The sequence below is a fragment of the Prunus dulcis genome, unplaced genomic scaffold, assembly GCF_902201215.1.
Source record: "Prunus dulcis unplaced genomic scaffold, ALMONDv2, whole genome shotgun sequence".
Classification (NCBI taxonomy): domain Eukaryota; kingdom Viridiplantae; phylum Streptophyta; class Magnoliopsida; order Rosales; family Rosaceae; genus Prunus; species Prunus dulcis.
In genome coordinates, this window is record NW_023010182.1 from 7448 (window position 1) to 24693 (window position 17246).

General features: G+C 35.1%; 1 long non-coding RNA gene across 1 annotated transcript; it reads left to right on the plus strand.

Moving 5' to 3' along the window:
* The first annotated feature begins 15203 nt into the window (after positions 1–15203).
* LOC117613141 lies at positions 15204–16200 on the plus strand. The gene is made up of 2 exons (XR_004583670.1): positions 15204–15387; positions 15911–16200. It is a non-coding gene; the product is annotated as an uncharacterized LOC117613141 (long non-coding RNA).
* Positions 16201–17246: the final 1046 nt, after the last annotated feature.

Sequence of the window (17246 nt, forward strand, 5' to 3'; positions counted from 1 at the left end):
TTCGTCACATAAGGCATATTGTTTACCATGCTTTGTTTTTGAAAAAAATCCAACAAGTGGGTCTGCACTAATTACTGATGGGTTCAACAATTGGAAAAGAGTTAATGATGGAAAAAATTGTGCATTTTTGCTTCATGTTGGAGGTCCATCTTCACCACATAACAAATGTGTAAGATGTGCTGAGGACTTAATGAAATCTTCTCAACATATTGAGAAAGTGATTCATAAACAACCAAAAGAGCAAATTTTGAAGAACCAATTACGGCTTAAGGCAACAATTGAGAGTATTTGATGGCTTACATTTCAAGCATGTACTCTTAAAGGTAATGATGAATCAATAGGTAATGATGAATCGTGGTAATTTTATTGAATTGATAAAATATACAACTCAATGGAATGACAAAGTTGTTGAAGTTGTTTTAGAGAATGCCCTCGGAAATACTAAATATATCTCAGTGTTGATTCAAAAGCAAATTTTACATATTCTTGCAGACAAAGTTAGAACTAAAATTCGTGAAGAAGTTGGAGAATCAAATTATTGTATTCTTATTGATGAAGCAAAAGATGCATCTAATAGAGAGCAAATGGCCATTGTTTTAAGATTTGTTGATAAAGATGGTTTTGTACGAGAACCTTTTTTTTTAGATTGTGAGGGTTGAAGATACTAGTTCTTCAACACTAAAACAAGAGATATATCGGGTTCTTATTAATTCTGATCTCCAAATTGATAAAATGCGAGGTCAAGGATATGATGGGGCTAGCAACATGCGAGGCGCATGGAATGGACTACAAGTCTTATTTCTTAGAGATTGCCCCTATGCATATTATGTGCATTGTTTTGCTCACAGACTATAATTAGCATTAGTTGCAGCATCAAAAGATGTTGCTCCTATTTGGTTGCTCTTTTCAACATTGAATTCAATTATCAATCTCACTACTGCTTCTCCCAAGCTACATGCAACTTAAGCAATTGATATTGCACATATATTGGATATTGGTGAACATGAGATGGTAGAGGGGCTAATCAGATTGGTACCTTGCATCGACCTGGAGCTACTTATTGGGGATCTCATTATGATTCTTGTTTGGACTTGATAAATATGTATAATGCATCTTGTACAATTGTTGAGACATTGATTAAGGATGGAGCCAATAACTCCATACGCGGGGAAGCTATTGGTACTTTCAAAGCTATAACATCTTACGAGTTCATTTTTGTCTTGCATTTGTTGGAAAAAATTATGGAACTTATTGATAGCCTTTGTTCAGCATTACAGAATAAATCGCAAGATATCTTCACTGCCATGAATTTAGTACATAATACAAAAGATATTCTTAAGAAAAATTTCGTTTAGATGGATGAGATATTTTCCTAGAAAATGTGGAATCATTTTGCAAAAAAACATGACTTCGATATCCTAGATATGATTTATTCAATGATACAATAGATTATCACTTGGAAGAGTTAAACAATAGATTTAGTGAAGGAACAATGGAACTTCTTATTCCTAGTTCTGCTTTGGACCCTACCAATGATTTTAAAGCATTTAAAATTGACGATAATTGCAGGTTTGCAAAGAAATTTTGTATTCTGATTTTACTGTTAAAGACTTGCGTTTATTGACGTGTCAACTAGAACTTTTTGAGTTTGAAGTACATCAACAAGATCTTGATATCTTTCGAAATATGTCTACTCTTTCTGATTATGTCAAGTATTAAAGAAAACAAAGAGAGCAAAGGTGTATTATTTGATTGATAGGTTGGTTCGTTTAGTGTTAACTCTTCCGGTTTCTACAGCAACTACAGAACGAGCATTTTCAACTATGAAACATGTTAAGACTGTACTTCGCAACAAGATGGAGGATGAGTATCTTGTAGATTCCCTTATTGTCTATATTGAGAAAGAACTTTTTGTGAATATTGATTCAGATTCAATAATCAATGACTTTGATTCTCTGCGTAGGGTTCCACTTCAATAGGTTAGCTTTTTATTTTATTTTTTTGCAATGTAATATTTGTTTGATATTTGATAATATGTGTTTAATTTAATGTTTATATATATATATATATGGCACCCTCTAGATCTAACCTAGAACCACACAGATCAAGCACCTCCTCTGATAGAGCTTATGATCTAGAACATGAAAGAATGGTTCTAGTAGGACTTAGGAGATTTCAAGAACAAATACAGAGGCCAGCCTATAGGTTCGAACAAACCATTCTAGACCTAGGTTTTAGAAGGAATTTGCCTCAACCTGAACCAACATTTTCAGATGTAGAATTTGAAATCAATATGATAAAATATTTTGAAATCGAACACGAAAAAATTAAAAAAGATTATCTGAGTATTGAAAATGTTGATAAAAGAATTTGGTTTGAAACAGCCAATTGAGAATGGGCTTCCTATCATTTCTATATTATTCCTATATTCAGGAATGTTATATTTTTTAGCACACCAATCTAACCAAGCAAAGAAAAAACAGTTGAATTTCTTTTCTTTCATGAAAGCGGTGTGGGCTTTCCAGAGATTGTCTTACCTAATTTCGTTATATTCTTATCCCTGGTTTTGACTTTGTATGTTTGAATTTCTGATAATTATTCTCTACGTCTCCACACTACCTTCCGTGCATAAACTAAAGCTAAAAATTAGCTGGTTTCCAAACTCTAGAGGTGAACCTAACTAATTGTTCTGAGTTATCAACCATCTGTTTTAAGATTCCCCCATACCCTATTTCTGAAGCATCGGTTTCTACGATTTTAAAGGCTTCTGGGTTGGCTAAAGCTAAACAAGGAAGTTCTTTAACTTTAACTTTCAATCTCCTAACAGCTTTAGTGTGTTCATCAGACCAAGAAATCGGGTTCTTTTTCAACCTTTGATATAATAATTTTGAGTCCTGAGCTAGATATTTATAAAAATCTTTTATGTAATTAAGACTTCCTAAGAATCTTTGTAACTGTTGCTTGTCCCTAATTTCATCAGGAAACTTATCAGCAAAGGATATTGCTCTATCAATCAATTTTTACCCAATTTTTAGCTTTAGTTTATGCGCGGAAGGTATTGTAGAGACGTAGAGAATAAACAAAATAATTATCAGAAATTCAAACATACAAAGCCAAAACCAGGGATAAGAATATAACGAAATTAAAAATGATATAAACGATAACATTAATATTTAGCAAACTTACATAAAGGCAGAAGGATAGTAGTGCTTAATAGAAGCTTCACAGAAGCAGCACTTGGAATAAAAACACCCAAACACTCAAACACTTAAAACACTTAAAAGTACAAAGTTTATTTCTGGAGGCGATAATTTTTCGATGATCTGCAACTGAGGAGAGGTCCTCCTTTTAAAGCCTTGAGGCTGTTGTCGTGTCAAATAAAGACAAGAAGTCACAAAGCAGCCTACAGTAGAGCGGCATCTTCACTTTGAGGATTCTCGCTGAACTTTCCTGCAAATAGCCAAAAAGAAAAAGCAAACTTTTACAAAAGTGAAAGCAGAGTTAAAGTAGAAGAATCTTGCTTTAACCAGAGGAAAAGTACAGTAAAACGACAAGAAAGCAAAAAATTACAATTTTACAAATTGTCTCTTATTAGAAAGAATATTACTGAGGCCCACCATAAAGCTCCGGATGGAAATTGTCTAGCATGTCTTCATTAGCAAAAGGGTCCACCTCATTTTTAGGCTAGGTGGCAGATGCTGAAGCCATAAATTCATCATTCAGATCGAGAATCTCGAGGACTTTCTTTTTCAAGTCTTCTTTAGAAGATGATGATCCTGGCTGGTCTATCAACAGTGCAACCTTTGGGAAACACTCAGATTAGAAGAAGTGACCAAAGGCTGAGCATCAGCAGAGTCAGAGGATGGGATAAGAGCTGGGACGATCTTGGTGGGAGCCAGGTGATCCCTAGTGAATTTATCCCACCATCTGATTAAGATACTTCAGACTAAATTTGGAATATAAGTTCATTCCTCATCAACATCCTCCGAAATAACATATTTCCAATTTAATATACAAGGTAATTCATACATTATCATGAATCACATGAATAAAGTCTTTTGATCAGGATGGTTTTTATTCCATTTGCAAAATTTCATTTGAAAAGATTCCTTAATTTCAAGAGGAAGGTATTCCAAAGTAGGACCCCAAATCAGAAAGAAGCTCTTGAACCAATTAGGGAGTTCTTTCAAAGTTCTAAGCTTAAACTGGATAAACCAAGTATGAGAATAGTTTTGATTTTGGAAACATAAAATATATTCCCATGCCTTTTTATAATCCCAGCAATTATAGGAATATGGCCTAATTTCAGGATGGATAAATCTTTTGGCCCTTTTAGGGCTAGGGCCCCATTCTTCCAAGGAAATGACATTTAGGATTTGGATTTTGGAGAATGCTATGGTGTTGGCATCTTCACCTCTATGATGATGAACGATATTAACAGACTTAGTTTCAATTAGAAGAGTTTCATAGAAAATACGAGGTTTATTCAAGGGAGGAAGATTATCCCTTAAACATTTTTCAGCCAGAAAATTTGGGTGTTTATCTAGATCATTCATTTCAATATTCATATATTAATCACGGAATGGATTTTCAGCAATCTGCTTATAATAGATATCTCATTATATATAAAAAAAATTAGTCCATCTCTAAAACAATTCCTGGTTCTATCCTTGCTATAGCCTACGTGGAGATGGGCCCGTCCAAAAGCTAGTATGATGTCAAATATGTTTTTAATACAAACGGAATGACTACCCTAAATCAAAAAACCATATTTAATCTCTATGATTCCAAAAGTATAAAAAAAAATCCAATGGCCCAAATTTAAATGCAACGTTCAAAATAGTAATAATTTTTTAGTACGATTCATGATCTAAACTATAGGGGAGAGGGGATTTCCCACTCACACAACTACTATAATGCTATGGGGGTCTAAACTTGAGACGAGCTAGACCATGTTGGCATCAAAATAATAATATTAATCTAAATCGGATCCAATATCAAAACTCATCCCAAACTCTATAAATAGCCATCTATTTGTTTAATTTTCCACACAAAATCAATTTCTTCCTCTCTCACATACAGAGGTGCTTCAATCCTTTTCATTGTCCTTTCATTAAGTGAAATAAAATTATGTTTTCGAAATTTAAATTTTTTAAGTTAGTGTACAAAAAAATAAATTATAATGGTATAAACAAAAATTACTCATAAAAAGTTAACCACACAAAAAATTTGAGGTTAAAACTACTCTTACATAATTAATAATGTTATAAAATGGACTGGGATATGTGCGAATATTGAGTTGCACGTAAAGTAGATGAGACACAGCATTTAACGAGGTTCGGCTATGCCTACGTCCTCGGAGAGCAGCAGCAGTAACTTTTCACTATATAAAATAATAGGGCTACAACTTTAGTGTTTATAATATGTGTGGCTCACTGAATTTTCTCTCTAGGAGAATTTCTCTCTGCTCTCTTTTCTCTCCACTCACTCACCCTCTTTCTTCCTTCTCTTCCTCTCTGATCATAGTCTCGCTTATTTGCATAAGAGAGAAGCCTTTTATAGGAAAAGGTGAATGACACCCGTGAATCTGCAATAAACTCATGCACCAAAGTCTACAAACAAATAGTAAGTGGGCTCCACTACTTTATACTTTACAACACTCCCCCTTGGAGACCACAAATAATACGTCAGTTACTTCATCAGACTTTGCTTGGAGAAAATCTAGTGAGGTTGAAAACTGATGGAAGGAAGAAAGAAGAGTACAACAATCTGTATAGCATACTTCTGGATGCTCCCCCTGATTAATATCTCCCCTTGATGTCTTCATGACTATCTTTTGGAGTGAGAATCTTTCGGAGTGAGTGAATGATGTAGCCACCAACAATTCATGTAGTAAATATATTTCCAATGAGCTATCTCTATGTAAATCATAGAAATTTTTAGATTCTGCATATCTAACAACACTTGGGCTATTTGTAAGTTTACTTGAAAAGAATATGCCCGTATATGGTTTTATGCAGAGATAGCATCAAATATGTCTTACATCAACCTAATGTGGTGATGAGGAGCTGAGATCTATCTGGAAAATACAATGTCCAGTCTAGTATAAGCAAAAATCTCATTGGCATAATGCTCAATTTTCAAGTCGAGACAAATATTTCTTCAGGAGTTTTAATATGTTGCAAACATATTAATGTACTCACTGAGGCAATTTATGCATATTATTATTGAGTACAGATTTTGTGCTTCAGACACATGTCCACAGACTTGCTTCATGCAATTTCAATCCTTCAATGATTTTATTTAAGGGATTATACTTTATGACACATTATATAGCTTTAACCTAGCTATTTATACATCTTTAGGGAATCGCTTCTGGCAATATGCTCCGTGCATTTAATAACCCTTAAAGATAACATGTTGATCTCCGTAAATGTGCAATAAAGGGGCACAATTGAATCTATAAATATGGAGAAAACCCAACATTCCTTGTTTATGCCAAAAACATTGTGTCATACAAAGTAGGTATATTCCCTTTTATTCCGAACACCCAAGTATAACTTTCAATATTAACATCTTTTGGGGTTCGTACTGTGGGTTTGTTCTTTCACGTTCATTCTTATCTATAATGGAATTACCTCATTCCATTTTGGCTAATGATATTGTCGACATTTAATAATTGAACGTGGTTCCAATCAACACAGCCCATTGATGATTTGAGTAGCTACTCCAAAATCAAAATTTGTCATTCATCAATTTATGATCCCACCATTCTCATGTGCATGCGCATACATCAATTATAAGCATTTCTTTGCTTTTGGGTATCCAAGCCACTGCAGGGGGGTTTTATTATGTGAGAATGTGGATTATAACCTCCAATGGAGCGTTATTTTATAGTAGGGCGTGGATAATCTCCATTTAGGAGTTGGAACATTTAGAACCCATATATCTGTCATGCTGCAGGCATGCCACAGATTAATACATACATGTCAATTAATTTCTGGGACTTTAACCCATACAATTTGCTACGCATTAGGCGTGCACAATATCAATATTGACATGTCAAAGGATTGTCCTTTCGGGACTTCAATCCACATCATTTGCTACCTAACAGGCGTGCATCATATTGATCACTGCTATACCCATATTTTGTTCTTATGGGACTTTAATCTGTGCAGTGTATTATCAATGTATCCAACTTGCAATCTGTAAAATTTGCATTAATAATTCATGGATACATACAAGCCATTCTTTTGGAAAGGACTTATCTCCCCATTTGGTTACCTTTCAAGATAAAATATCAAATAAGTATATAAGCATAAAATAACACAAGTATTGCTTACATCCTTAGGTGGGAGAAACTTTTCTCAAGTATCATTCAAGCTTGTATCGGCCCAGTAAATGTAGTGCTTGATGATCTAGTTATATCCTGCAAGAGCAAAATCACAATTCTTTTCTCTGTCAAAAACAAATAACTCTCAGAGTTAGGATCACTTCATGGATTCTTTCTTCAGATGTTCATTCTAAAGAAATAAAATCCCTTATGAACATAGAGTTATAAAAAGAAAGAAAAGATACAAAAATTGTGATATTGATTGCAAGGTAAGGTAAGCAATCAAGGAAGGAAGCTGGTGGGGGCAGACAACAAGCTCTCATTTCTCCTAGTCTAGAAGGACCTCAGGAGATTAGAGCATAAGGTCGCCTTCACAGTTCCCTGATGTAGCGGAAACGTGATCAGGGATACTCTTGCTTCCTGAATGGATGATCAGAGATAGTCTTGCTTCTCGGGCATATTGAGTGCTTACTGATAAGAAAAACAAGTAGATATCGCATCACTAGGTATGGAGAAAATTGGATGTCTTCTGCAAAGAAAATTTCGTTAGTAACACATTTATACACAAATACAAGGAATAGGTAGAACCGGTGAATTTCAAATTAACCATAGGAAAATTGCGAGATTCTCGGGGTGCTTTTGAAAAAATAGCTCCGTGAAATCCGCAAAGCAAGATCGGCTTTGACGAAAATAATACTTGAAAACGCCGAAAGTGCCGACAGGCATTATTAGAGGCTACGTCAAGTTTTGGACTCTGGAAAAAAAAAAAAAGATAATATGGGGATTCGAGAAGATATTGGGATCCTGGAAATGTTGCCACATTTTCGTCTATAGATATTGCCTTTGCAAAACTTGATTGGAGCAACTGCGTTTCAACTCAACTTCCTTCATTTTCTGAAACTTTAGTTTTTGTAAGACTTTCTTCGAAACCTTCTTAAAATGGCTTCATCTTCTTCCTGCCCAAATTATTTCAATTTAAATGATGCTCCCACAACAACCAGTGACGCCAAAGTTTGGCGTCCATCCTTTGTATCCCAAAATCGTCATCTTACAGTTAATGATTCTGTGATGATGAATGATGCTATTGCTGTCATAGTAGCTAGGAATTTCATTACTCCAATGGATGAAATGCTGTTAACAGGGAGGTCTGAGGAAGAGGCTATTGATGACTCAATGGCTTCTAGCATTCAGAGTGCTGCTTCTGTTTCTAACATGGCTGATCGTTTGCGTGCTAGAGCAAACGAGGTTCAAAAGCTAACAACTGAAAATTCATCTCTTCAAAGAATGCTTCATGAGTCTCAACAGGAGGTTGAGAAACTTAAAGGAGAGAATAATGCCTTGTTGAAACTGGTGAGTTCGTACTCTGTTGATACACTGAGAAGGCTAGACATGCTGCAGGTCTCAAATGAAAGAATTTTGGGAGACCACGAGAGGCTCATGGCTAAGCTTAAGAGGCGTCGTCCTCTTCCTTCAGAGGCTTCCAGAACATAATGTAATTTTATAGATTTTACAGGGCCTGCACCTTCATTGCAGGTGGAAAAAATCTATCTGTTATATGCTCCTTTCCTGTTATAATAATTGCGCACATTCTTAAACTTGCACCTGTGGTTTTTACGTCTTTTCAAAATGACGGTTTGGAACCTTGTGCCTTATAGGTTCAAATAACCACATCGACTCTCCCAAATTTCATATTTCAATGCATGTGAGCCCGTAACTTCTGGCCCGGGCTAAACACAAACTTAGAATTTATTCGCCCTTTTCAAATGGACATGAAATATGGATTGAGTAAAAGCCACGCTAATATCACAATATAGTAGTGAAGAGCATTAACTACTATATACCCACAACTTCAAGTTCAGGATCTCTCATATATTTAGATCCATGGGCTTCCGGCCCAGATATAACAAAATATGTGGGGAGCCTCAATTCATCATTTGAGGTTTATACTGATATTATCCATTTCACGGTGTATTTTTAACAACCGGAATTCACAAAATATATTTCTTCCTTGAGGTGTCGATTATAACATAATCGAACTTTATTAAATTCATCATTCTCTTATGCCAAAGAAATATGTGGTGTACCACAATTTGCAATAATACCTCAAGGGTTGTCCATTTAACTGTTGGAACTTTAGGTTCTCAACACTGTTAGATTTTGAACTTCAGGCAAAAATCACATATTCTCATGGTATGGATATTCAATCCCCTTAGATTTTGAACTTCGGGCCAAAATCACATATTCTCATGGTATGGACATTTTTACAATTTTTTGTACATATTTCGGGACTTCAAGTCCTTACATAATTGTCCATATTTTGAGAAACTTAGGCATCTCATTTAATTGCTCATCCATGAGTTTAAGGAACTGCAGGTTCCCTTTTGTATATAGTGACGGTTTACCCAAAATGGTTAATATTTATGCATACGTCACTATTCATGTATACGGTACTATTCATCAAGTCATGAATACATATCTATTCATGTGTATAGTACATTTGCCAGTACAGTTATTATTCATGTGTACGGCACTTTTAACCAATACGGTACTGTTACATCATCAAGGAACTCTAGGTCCTTATTTACATGTCAAGGATCAAGAATCTTCAAGTCCGATCTCTTGTTTACAAGTATAGTACCGGAGAGACTGCCAGCTCTCATATTAATATCATCATCAAGGATCTTCAAGTCCTGATGTAATTGTATGATGAGGATCAAGGAACTTCTGGTCCTGATCTGCATACTGTAAAAACTCATCATACAGCACAATTAATCCATAAAATAAATTGTTGGTAAATAAATTACTAGTATGGACGATAAACCCGCACCATACTTTAAATAAATGTAAATGTGCGGTAAAATAAATTCATAAATTAAATTGCTTGCTGTATGGACGTTAATCCCGCACCATACTTTAAATAAAATTAAATGTGCGGTAAAGTAAATTCATAAATTAAATTGCTTGCTGTATGGACGTTAATCTCGCACCATACCTTAAATAAAATTAAATGTGCGGTAAAGTAAATTCATAAAGTATGAGGGTTAATTCCACATCATACTTTAAGTAAAAGTAAATTTGCGATAAAGTAAACGTGCTTGTATGGGCACTAATTCTGCTCCATACATTTAAATCAAAGTAAAGGCGTGGACGATAAACCCGTACCACCCTTTTAAATAGATACTGTTGTATGGGTAATAATCCTACACCATACAATAAATAAAATAAATAAGGGGATAAAAACCACCACAAAAAATATAGGAGGTGAAACCGTCCATATAATTACCATATATATGGATAAAGTAAAAACAATTATTTGTGGGTTCATATCAACACCACAATCAGATAATATTATATTATATTGTTATCGTTTGTGGAAGATAGCACGCTTGTCTCCCCAAATCGAATGTTTTTCTCCTGTAATCTGCACACACATGCACCAATATTGATATTAAATAGTATAAAATAATAATAATTGAAAAGATAGGGAGCTTATTTGCTAGCTTCCTTATTTGTCATACGGGGGCTTTTCAAATGGGGAAATGATGGCACATGCCACTTTGTCAAAAGGCTAGAGATAAAAAGATGAAGTAGGTGCCAACACTTGAGTGACCTACACCTAAAGCAATTTGGAATCTAACTTGGTGGGCATGTGCAGCTATCTTTGTGAAAAAAAAAAAACTTTGGGCATCTACATCCACAAACATTATCTTCTTTCCCTGCCACCCCCTTATAAAATTCAAACCATCAAACCTGGGCAAGTCATAAGAGTCGGCCTCCAGAGCATACTTGAGGAACTACTTATCTGATGGGCCATAATAGATGCAGTCAGACTCAGGATCTATGAAGGGATAGGTATGTTGAGCATGATGAATAGTAATAATAATAAATAAACAATATAAAGAAAATGGAGTGCTTATTTCCTGGGTTCATCAAAACATATCCCACGTTGAGAGCTTTTCGTGCTGATAACGTGTTATAAAATAGACTGGGATATGTGCGAATATTGAGCTGCACGTAAAGTAGATGAGACACAGTATTTAACGAGGTTCGACTATGCCTACGTCCTCGGAGAGCAGCAGCAGTAACTTTTCACTATATAAAACAATAGGGCTACAACTTTAGTGTTTACAATATGTGTGGCTCACTGAATTTTCTCTCTATGAGAATTTCTCTCTGCTCTCTTTTTTCTCCACTCACTCACCCTCTTTCTTCCTTCTCTTCCTCTCTGATCGAGTCTCGCTTATTTGCATAAGAGAGAAGCCTTTTATAGGAAAAGGTGAATGACACCCGTGAATCTGCAATAAACTCATGCACCAAAGTCTATAAACAAATAGTAAGTGGACTCCACTACTTTATACTTTACAACAAATAAAGTTTTGTACTCAAATTTTGAGACTGTTTGTGTAATATTTGTATTTTGAAATAGAGAATTTTTGGTTTAGCCTCCATAAACATTGAAAATGGTATTTGATTAAAAAAAAAGGGAAATAGCTCAAAATACCACCAATTTTATAATTGTTTGTCAAAATACCACCCGTTCCCAAAAGTTTTAAAACTACATCCTATAAATACATTTTTATTGTAAACTGATTGCACCCATATCACATTTTTCAGAAATTGGTTTTCTCTCAACTCTCTTGGCTCTGTCTCTCTCTTCAGCCTGGTACTGTTCATCTAACCCTCACCCATCTGGCAACAGCAAACACACTCCGTCACCTTCATTCATCACTCCAAAACGACAGCGTATCACAACTCATTCTCATGGTGCCGTACTTAAACTCCAGACCATCTCCTCCCTCCTCCCTCCTCCTCCTCCTCCTCCTTCTTCTTCCATCTCCGCCAGTGCTGGTTCCTCAGTTTGATAGATTGAAGAAACAGTGTAAAGAGATAGATGTACAAGGAAATCGGATTTCTTCCATGGTAGCGTGCCACCGATAACTTTGCAAGTAAAGTAATCAACTTTATTTATGCTTTTTTTCTCCATGGTTGCAGTAATGACGTCATAATTGAATCGATTCTGTTATGATTTTGGTTAACTTGTCTGAGGCTTTTGATTTACAAAACCAATGCCCTAAATGTTGCAGCTGCTGATGTGAAAACATATTTGTTGACTGCTATTAGTGGAGGCTTAAACCAGCAAAGAAGAGGGGTGAGTTTCTTGATTGAGCTGTAGATGCATATTAATCCAGTAGACGCCCATCTTAGTTTTCTTCCATTTGAGGCCTAAATTATCTTTCTAATATCTTCATTTAAGGCTTAAAGTACATTGTGGTTATGCATTCAGATTCCAAATGGCTTCTTTATTAGTCTAATTTTGATTTGTTATTTCGTTTAGGCATCTGGTTATAAGTAGATCCTGTATAGGACTTGTTGATAGGACTTTGTAACTTTTTCATTCCATGACTGATAAGACTGGTTTGTAATCATGTATGTTTTTCCTGCTGATTCAGCATCTTGTGCTTCTTTCTTGATTCTGTTACAGATAACTGATGCTTTTATTGCAGCTTATATCTTGAATGCTACTCTTCTTGTTCTCAAGCTGGGCCAGAAATTATTTTGGAAGGATTCCAGGTCATTTTCACCATATCACAGATACAAAACTACTGTGAAGGTCCATGTAAGCAAAACTGTCTGTGGATTAATATTCTTATTCGGGTATTTGGTGCAGCAACTTTGATGAAATCTTTGATGTAGACTGGTTTATATCATCTCTATCAAAAGATGTTGAAATCATTAAACAGCTTCCAACAAAGGGAGGAAAACCAATGAGTCCATATAGCATGCGTGTCCCAAGGAAGGGCAAAAATGCTAACAGAATCGTTTAGTGCCTGTTCTTAATAAAAATATTGTAAGTGTCTTTCAAGAGAACCTACCACATTTTTGTAAAGAATTTGTTAATTATCATATGCTGGTGCATACAACCGAGGAAGAAAAATTTCCAGTCCTTGAATGAGTGCCTTTTTGGGATATATAGAATTTACAGTTGTTTGTTATGCTTTCTAATGTACAGGCTGTTCAGCACACAAAGTTTGATTACAGGCTTTCAAATAAATTGGATTCAAATTTATAAAAACTTAGGTGTAGAGCAAATTATCATGCCTTAAAGTTTAATGACCTTATTAATGAAATGGGGAAAACGTTGGTTGACAGAATGAGGATGAAAAGAAAGCATTTCATTGCCCTGCATTTGAGGTAAATTGCAAATAAATAAAAAATTACCTGCTTGAGTATTTTTTTTCCCCCAAAAGATACATCTGTTAGGTACTCACTATAACCCAAGTTTCTTGATGTTCCTATCTTATGGTTCTGTGTTTAAAATCTTAATGCAATTGGCATTTGATTTATGAGAAACGTGCGCAGAGCTAAAATAAGAAAGAAACTCAAGGCTATTAAATTTCTTCTAATGGCCAAGATTAATGCAAATGCTTTTTGTACGTCTGTTTTATGTTCGATTTGTATAATCATAAACTTATCGGTATTCATATTGTTTGCTTCAATAACTTTTGGCTCTTTATTGAAGTCGGAATGTGTTCTGTATATTAACCAGGAAAGTTATTGAATATTCGACTAATGTTTATTATACTTAATATCATGTTCATATTGTATGGAAATATTATCGAACGTGTTACTGCATTATTTTTCTTAGTAGAAAACTTGCTTCCTGAAAGGTTTGATTTCGTGGGTGATTAGGCTTGTCACTTTCAATCTTGGCTATCTTCCTGGGGGTGACAAAACAATTATCAGAGTCAGAAACAACACTGAACAAGGCATTGGAAGTTGCAAAAAGGATTGTGGTGCCTGGAGGTCTTATCAGTTTAGTGGTTTATGTGGGGCATCCTGGTGGATGGTAACAGTTCTGTTCTCAAATTTTATTTTTATTCACTCTGTATGCTAGTTTGTGCTCCCTGGTTTTTATTATGTTCATTATGCAGGTTGAGCAAAACCTATAACAATGGCTTGAGTAATTTTCGTTTAAGATACTAGAATAAATAAATAGATAAAGTTGGATAGTTAGGCCAATATAAGCTCAATTAAGTTCCTCCCAAACTACGCCTGAAATATTTTGCTTCTTATTATTAACAAAGGAATAGTTCTTTTGTAGCTAAAAACAATGAGTATGTTATAGCATGGGAAAATTGTTTTGCCCTATTTAATTTGAGTGTTTAGTGGGAGCATGACTTCTAAGGAACTTCTTGTGCAATGAAAGCAACAGTTGGAAGCTTGCCTTTTCAATCAACCCCATTTTATTTTATTTTATAAAGTCTGGTAGATGAAGCCATCATTTATGCTTCCCCTTCAGATTGGTTTGGAATTGGATTAAGATATACGTGGTTAGTTTTAGGTACTAGAGGAGTGGGATAGGCTGTTTGGATTTTACGTTCTGGTCTTGCTCCGAGAGGAGAGAGGGGGGAGGGGAGAAGGAGAGTGAGTTTGGAAGTCTTCTGTAACTAGTGAATTGGAAGTCTCGGACTCTTGTTAAGTTTGTGCATTGTCAAAATGAAGAATAATCTGTTTTTAGGCTCAAAACAAATAACGTGGATTGAATTCTAGGACACTGATGCTACTGTAATCCAAGATTGTGCTTGATTCGTGAAATTGTTATTAATATTGATTTATGACATTGATGATTGAGTTGGAGATTTCCAAATTGGACAATTCTTATTGCTTTGCTGATATGGATCCAACATGCTTTGTTTTGGCAAAAAGGGTCCTACTTAATGTACATTATTTGTTCTTTTAGACTTGATACGTATAAGTTTAGTTTTGTCATATGCTCCTGGCTTGCTTGTTCTAACTGTGGGCACACATAAGGCGGAAAACTTTACATGTAAGGCTTCACTGATGTCTTGAATGATGTCATTTAATAGTGACCTGTTTTATATAATTTGTATCTCTGCTTTATAACTACATTTGATATTTGGGGTTATATTGCATGCAGGCAAGCAACCCTGACAAGGTACGAAGTGAATATAAATCATTCTCAGGGTAAAGTGCTGCCTAGTGTAAGAGTTTCAGATCCAGGTCTTCTACTTAAACCTGACGAACCAAATTTGGTATGAACTACATCTTTGAATCCCTGATTGCATCTTTGAGGCCAAAGCAGAAAAAATGCTAAACTACATACAGTTTTAAAAATAATAATAATAAAAAGTCGAGGCTTTATGAATTAGTTGACTATTCTTTTTATTTATTTATTTAATTTTATACTTTTATACTTTTTGTGAAGTCTTTTTTTTTTTTTTTCAAAGTTCCCCTAACTTGGCACGGATGCATGTATGTACATGTGTACTCAGAACACAAACTCCTTTATAACTCAAAAGAACGATCGCAAATGTTAGTTTTTAACTTGGAAAAATAAAATAAAATTGAAAGTTACTTTTGGGAAATGTTGAACTTTTATAATGAATATGGCTTCAGTGTAGAAGGCTTGATAGTAAATAGAAAATCTATATGCTGGGGGTTTTCTGGCTAGCTAAAAATGTGTGAGAAATGATGAATCCATCTGATTGCAGCCTATTTAATGTTTAATACCTTCATTAAAAAAAGGTTGTTGACAGTGCTTTGACTATCTTGCAGATTATAATGGCAAAACCAGCAGGTGACCCTAGTGAGAGAGATCAGCATGCAGGGATGGATGAGGACTAATTTTGTGTGTATGACAATTGACTATCTTTGCTTGTATTGCTCTATGTTAGGGATCTTTTGTTCCATTTTAGTAACAATTTTGTTTAGGAGAAAAAGAAACATATTGCAGTTCATGCTTTGTAAATGCCACTCTTCTGTTATGATGGACACGTGGTATGCCCTTGTTGGGTAGGTTTTGGATTGAAACCATGGTCGAGTGCTTGAGCCATGTTTAGTGTGAAGCTTGAATGGATTTTCTTTTATGTTGTATTTGGCCCTTGTCTTTTCAAGCATGCCAAAAATCATCCTAGTTTTGTAATATGTGGTTTGTGTCCAATTAATTTACTATGGTGCTAATATCATTTTTGTACCCAATATTTGATAGCTGCCTTCTTTTGAACGAAGATTCATTGAGGGAGAGAATTACTTTCCTTTTGAATATGAATCGATGTGCAACTCCAACTATCATTTCAAAGGTCAACATCAATTCATGCTAATATAAGGATGGATAACAATTGTCGTGTCCATGAGATTTGAATTCAGGATTACTTTTCAACGAAGTGGAGACTCTGTTATTAGACCAAATGGCCATTGACATACGATATAATAGCAATATTAGGCCAATACATGTACACTATAGAGGCAATATTAAAGCAATATAACCACAATACGATAGCAATAGTATTACAATATCACCTATAAAAATATAATTATTGTCCACTTATTGCTGATTTTTCACATGTTCAGAAATTTTGTTCTCTCTTAGCTCACTCGGCTCTCTCTCTCTGGCACATCTCTCTCTCTCTCTTTGGTATCTGTCTATCGCAGCTCTCTATCTCTCTCTTGGCTCTCTCTCTCTCTCTCTCTCTAGTGCAACTCTCTCTTTGCTCTCTTTCTGTAGCGCAGCTCTCTCTGTCTCTCTCTAGCTTCGTTCTGCCTCTTTCTCCCCTTATTCGCTCTCTGTCTCTTTATTCATACCTTCCTTTTTTTGTAAATTATTTTTTAGTTATTATTTTTTAAAATAATTTCTTACAATGTCTTACGATGCAATTATGATGCACCTGACTGCCTGTTTTTGAAAGGTACGTTGTTTCTTTCTCCTCCTCGTCTTCTTTTTGAATGCAATATGGCCCAAACCGTAAACCCATTGATGAGCCGTAGTCAATATACATACACTAGAGAGGCAATATTAGGGCAATATAATGGCAATACGACAGCAATAGCATCACAATATACATGCAATACCATGGCAATATGCATACAATATGTATACAATACACAGGCAATA